This window comes from Bison bison, unplaced genomic scaffold (assembly GCF_000754665.1).
Source record: "Bison bison bison isolate TAMUID 2011002044 unplaced genomic scaffold, Bison_UMD1.0 scf7180017864326, whole genome shotgun sequence".
Lineage (NCBI taxonomy): Eukaryota > Metazoa > Chordata > Mammalia > Artiodactyla > Bovidae > Bison > Bison bison.
In genome coordinates this window covers 628,682-635,047 of record NW_011494898.1, presented here as the reverse complement: position 1 = coordinate 635,047, position 6,366 = coordinate 628,682, and the positions used below count along the sequence as shown (strand labels likewise).

Here is a 6,366-nt window from a genome sequence, read left to right as displayed (position 1 = left end):
GCTAAGTCACTTCTGTCGTGTCCAACTCTGTGCGACCCCATAGACAACAGCCCACCAGGCTCTCCCATCCCTGGGATTCTCCAGGCAAGAACACTGGAGTGTGTTGCCATTTCCTTCTCCAAAGCATGAAAGTGAAAAATGAAAGCGAAGTCGCTCAGTTGTGTCCGACTCTTCGCGACCCCACGGACTGCAGCCTACCAGACTCCTCCCATGGGATTTTCCAGGCAAGAGTACTGGAGTGGGGTGCCATTGCTTTCTTCACACTATAATCCTAGCCACCCTTTATTTCCCTGCTTCTGCCCTTAATGGACCACTGTGCTTTTTCTATTATTATTCTCTTGCATTAGAATGGCTCTTTACCTGCCAAAATCCTACCTGTCTTTTGTGACCCAGCAAGAATGCCATTACCTTGGTAATGCATTTCCTATCTCCATTAATAAAAATTGCCCTCTTGCTCCACAATATTCCATAGCCTGTTGTATATTATAATTTATTCTGCTTTGTGCTGTATGTATAGGTGTTCTCTCTCTATCCTTCTTGTCTTCCAATTAGACAGTAGTCCCCCAACCCCTATTATTTCAGCAGAGTGCTGTGCATGTGATAGGTACTCAGTAAAGATTTCCATTGAGTCAAATCCAGAAATACAGAACTCAAGCCTGAAAAAGTATCTCTAAAGGACAATCTGCTTTAACACTGTAGATGTGTTTGCCAGCATATGTATCTTCTGCACCTAACCCAGAAATTACTTATACATTTCCCGGACCCTCTATAGAAAAATAGTGGGAAGAATCATTTCCAAAAAACAAACTTTTTAAATGACACCTTAAAAAAACATGTGATCAAAAAAGTGTAGTGTAGGCAAAGTTCCTGTCACACGCATGTCTCCTGTCACATAGCTTCTGTTGGCTGTGTATCTCCTGAGTTAATGGTTATTTTAGAAACTATTTAGACTAAGCTTTCCTCCAGATCTCAGGTATGAAAATAACAAGTTGCAAAAATCTCGTGAATGAAAAAAAAAAATTGTGATCCCTGAACTTCACACTAAAAAGCTAAAAATATTGTTCTAATCCAAGTGCTGGGTTAGCAGGCAGCAATTCTTGAATCTTCTTGCTTCAAACATCACATGCTCGTCCTCTTATTCTAAGGAGGAGGAGTGTGGTAGAAAGAGGGCATCTGGAAGGTAGTTTGGCTAAGAGCTGGAGAAAGAGAAGAGAGAAAAACAGGTAATCCATGGTAAACACACTCACAGTCAAAACTTGATATACCAAGCAGAATTTCTACAGACCTAATTTCTCCTAAGGGAGAATTATTTGCCAAGCTGCCATGTGCAACCTGCTATTAAAAACAACTGGGACTCTATGGCAAAAATGTTAATTTTTATGATTTCCTTTATCATCTCTTCTGTTTTGTACCATGTTGCAAAACATTTGTCTTTTGAAACTAATCATTCTTTCGTGGCCAATGGTGATTTACAAATTAGACCCTCAGACCTCCCCTAAAAAACTTAGGTCTTTACTGATAATCAAAGATAAACAAATAGCCTGGTGATTAATATGAATACACATTCTTTTTAGTTTCATATGCCAGATCTACCACATATTTGTGATCATCCAAACTGGTTGTTTTTTGTTAATATTTATACTTCCTGTACCTTCAAACCCACATATTCAGAGGGAGAAAACTTTTTTTTGAGAGTACAAGGTGATGATTTGCAGACGCTCAGCAGTAGACTAAGTGAAGTCACTCAGTTGTGCCCAACTCTTTGCGACCCCATGGATAGTAGCCTGCACCAAGCTCCTCTGTCCATGGGATTTTTCAAGGCAAGAGTACTGGAGTGAGGTGCCATTTCCTTCTCCAGGGAATCTTCCCAACCCAGGAATCAAACCTAGGTCTCTCACATTCTAGACAGATGCTTTACCATCTGAGCCACCAGGGAAGTCCAGCAGTAGACTACATAAGAGTAAATAATCAACCTAGGGACTACCCTGGTGGTCCAGTGATTAAGAATCCACCTTCCAATGCAGGAGATGCTGGTTCAATCCTTGGTCAGAGAACTATGATCCCACATGCCACTGGGCAGCTAAGCCTGCACACCACAGCTAAAGAGCTGGCACCACAACTAAGACCCAATGCAGCCAAATATATGTTGATTTTTAAAAAGAGTATGAGAATAATCAACCTAGCTGCCCTTTGCTGCAACATTAAATAGTCCCGTAACCTCCTTTTCTTAATGGTGGCACCAGTTCAACCACACTCTGGAAGGTATTGGTTTCCTAAAGTACAATGTGGAAGCATCAGAATAAAAGGACAGTGTGAGGAAAACTGACAGTGGGGACTTTGTGGTCTCTAGATTCAGTTGCTCATACAAGAACCTGGGAGGGGGAACCCCCAAAAGATTAGTCACTTCGTTTTGTGTTGCAGAACTCAATTCAGGTTAACAAAGCATTTGCCAACTAAGGAGATGGGAGAATGGCAGTATTCACTTGCTCTGGTCTGAATAAACAAATGTGGAATTTGTGGGCTGACTAATGTCCTGGGATAAACCAGGCAGTCAGCCAAATCCTAGGAGTTCTGATGCAAAGACAGCAAACCCACACTTTTCTTTTTCATGGAAAGTGCTCCATGGGAGTATTAATGTCCACAAGGGCAGCCTGGGTCTTCAGCTTGCCTTAAAAATTCACCAGTGTTCATCCACAGGGAATTCTCAGTGCTTCCGAAATTGAAAACCTAGATCAAGTGATAGAAGCAGAATCCCTTCTCAGAAAGTGTCAAATATGCCATTTAGCTCCTTTTAGAAATGTGTTATCATGGTCCCTTTTTAAATACATTACTCTGAAAATATATAATTAGGCTACTAAAATATGACTCTGGTTCTATCTTTCCTTTCATTCATTCATTTTATTCATCGAGTGCCTTCATTCATTCATTGTATACTCCCAGCATATAGAAACAATTTAAGTTTCTGTGGATGAAACAGTCTCTGAGTGAGACCCAGTCCAGCTCTTGGGGAATCCTTGGGCAGTCTTTGACAATTTCCAGGGCGTTGGAAGAGTATTACATTCTTATAATTTTACTTTTGTTTAGCAGAAAGTATTAAAAGTTGTAATTTTTTAGTGAGAGAAGCAATAAGCTCTTAAATTAAGGTCACAACATAAGTTTGTGGGGATGTCAGAAAAAAAGAGTAAGGGGTTTCCCTCTATTTGCCCACCAGGGTCCCTCACCATGCTATGAGGACCAGATTTTATTACCAATAACAGCTACTGGAATATCAAGGACTAAGTTTCACAGGTTCCTAACTAACTCAAGAAAAACTTCCCAGCAGCAGCTCATGCAATCTCCTTTAAACCTATAAGGCTGGTTTATCTACCCAGATCAGACCATACACGGTATATGCAGACTAAAAGCAAAATCGCTGGAATGACTCAATGTGAATATAACACACACTAGAGGGAGAAAGTTCACTGCGGTAAGTGATACAAAGGGAGTGTTTTAAGAGTCTTCAAAACACCTCCAGCCTTCCTTGTGATGTGGGGTCTTCTTAAGTAGTATTTACCCACATTTGGGCCTTCCTATTTCCCACATGAACATGTAATCTCCATGACTTATTATTAATCCTCCAGAGTCCCAGGAGGAACCTGCCTGCCAAACTGCAAATTTATATAGATGATTCCTTTTAAGCGGCATTATATGTAACTGCCTTAAGAAGGAAATTCAGGTAGATTAGCAGAGATTCAAGCCAGCTCATTCACACACACACACACACACAAGCTGTCAAGGAGTCTGGGGTTTATGAAGTCATCGAATCAATACCAAGTTTAACATGTTTTGGTTAGTCTCATGAACATAACTCTTTAGGAAAAAATGTATTACAAAGTCAAAGTGTGGAAAGGGAGCATTATTTCTGTTTAATTACTATGAAGAAGGGAAAGAAGGTGGAAAGAGAAAGCTATAGAAAAATTTGGGAAAAGAGCTATTTCAGGTATAAAAAACAAGGAAGGAAAACCTGAGCCTGGGATTGGATGATAAGCAGATGGCAGAAGCCACCACAGAAACTGTTTGACCAGCAGCTCAGTCCTCGCCTTGAAGGAACAAGACGAAGTACACAGCCCACAAACCAGAGGAAGCCTGCACAGGAAGCGGAGAGGAAGATAGAGGCTAATGGACTTGGGGACAGGATGAAGCCAGTCCATGTGAGGTTCATGAAAACCAAGTAGGCAATACAAGCAGCAAAGTGTTTCCTTGTGTCATTCACTCAGGACCACAACCCGATTTCAAAACACCATGGGACCAGAGATGGGAAAACCGGGTAAAATGGGGCCGTTTAAAAAATTTTCTCTCTTTGCTGTTTGCTTGTCAGAGATGACCACCTTTGACAACCCCATGTGCAACTCCTTTAACAACCCCATGTGCAAAGCACATTTCTCTGGTGGCTCAGACGGTAAAGGGTCCACCAGCAATGTGGGAGAGCTGGGTTAGATCCCTGGGTTGGGAAGATCCCCTGGAGGAGGAAATGGCAATCCCCTGGAGGAGGAAATGGCAACTACAGTACTCTTGCCTGGAGAATTCCATGGACAGAGAAGCCTGGCAGGCTGCAGTCCACGGGGTTGCAAAGAGTCAGACACGACTGAGTGACCAACTCATTTTTTCACTTGTGTAAAGCACACACTGGATCCCACTGTGGTGAGCTATTTGATGGACAGTGTCATATTTCCCAGAGGAATTAGACAAGCAGTTGGACTTGACAAGTAGCATAAAATAACATAAAGAGCTTTCTTAAATAGTGCCAGAGAATTCGGTGCCAAAAGCCTGAGGTGGTTATTAGAAAATGGTAACCACTCTGATTGTCTGCCTACAGTCTCTTCATCACCAGGAAACGGCTACGGCAGAACCCAGCCAAAGCAATCACAGCTCCCTTAGGAAGCATTCACCGTGCACTGCTAGCTCTTGCTAACATCCCCGCTGTTTGCAAAGTGGCTAGACAGGGATGTGACAGTAATTCCTGTCTTCAGTTAAGAAGGAACTGCCCAACGGGATTTTAACTTTTAACTGGATTTCAGCCATGCTGTTTCCTTTGGTTACCTATCAGCTGAAACGTCTCTGGCAGCCAAGCTCCAGTGCATTTCGTTTCCATGGTCAATGGAGCAGTACAAAGGAAAAAAACTGGAAAGGGGTCAGGACACACCAGCTCTATCCCTAATCAGCTGCAAGGCTGTAGCCTGGCCAAGTTGCTTCTTTTTTCCTTTAATCATAAAATAGAATAATATAAAACCTACCTCACAGGGTTACAGTCATTGGAGAGAACAGATGAGCAAAATGTTACAGAAAGTATATTCATATATTATATTAATACCTAAGTATATGTGTGTATATACATGTTTTTAAATGTTTCCCATTGCATAAAAGTGAGGTATAGATGTGGTAAGTCCCTGGATAAGTAAAGTGACATGGATCATTTGGATATTTAAGAAAAAAAAAATGCCTCTCTTGATCCTAAGGAGAAAGATAATTGTCCAAATTGTTCAGACCATTTTTCTTCTCCAAGTCCTAGTCATGGGATCTATACAAAGACTGACTTTCATGATTGCTGACAAACAAAATATTTTGAGGAAAATATAATAATGGCTACTGATTACTAAATGTTTACTATATGCTGGCCAATCTATGAAGCTCTTTATAAATATGACTTCACTTCCTCTTCATTATGATCCATGAAATATGTATTATTTAATAATATTATAGATTATGCCTAAGTTTAGGAAGAAATTCATTGTTAGAACTAGTATTTAAATTCAGGTCTGTCTCACTTCAGGGCCCTTGGTCTTAGTCAGAGCCATTTCAGTTCTGTAAAGGAAATCATGTTTCTCTTTTGTCCCAGCTTTTTGCAGTTGCTATTAAAAGTTGGTCCACGTGCTCTGGCCGGTTGGCGCGCCCTTTGTATTAGAGCTGAAGGTTCCTGGAGGCCCACATGGAGGCCCATAGAGACGGGGTGGTGTGAGGGAGTGTTTTAAAAGGAAACGGCAAAGAAGCTTCACGAGAAAGGACCTGTGGGGTTCACACTCATATCTGAAAGGCTATATTTCTTGGGTGAATGCCACACAGGTTTGCATTTAGACAGAATAGGAAAGAGTCCCAGAAACACACACACATAATTAACCTGCACCAAAGTAGGCAAGACTACACAGTGGGGTAAAGACAGCCTCTTTAACAAGTGGTGTTGGAAAAACTGGACAGTTACATGCAAAACAATAAAACTGGACTACTTTTTTACAGCCTATACAAAAATGAATTCAAAATGGATTAGAGACAATTATAAGAATTGACCATAAAACTCCAAGGAGAAAACATAGGCAGTTTACTCTTTGACAC

At 41.1% G+C, this 6,366-nt stretch overlaps 1 long non-coding RNA gene across 3 annotated transcripts in view; it reads right to left on the bottom strand.

The window, feature by feature from the left end:
• Nucleotides 1-189: 189 nt before the first annotated feature.
• Nucleotides 190-6,366, bottom strand: part of LOC104998243 — a 67,384-nt gene continuing 61,207 nt past the window's right edge. For all 3 annotated transcript variants that reach the window (XR_826427.1, XR_826428.1, XR_826429.1), the window contains one exon: nucleotides 190-1,196. This is a non-coding gene — a long non-coding RNA (uncharacterized LOC104998243). The remainder of the gene's footprint in view (nucleotides 1,197-6,366) is intronic.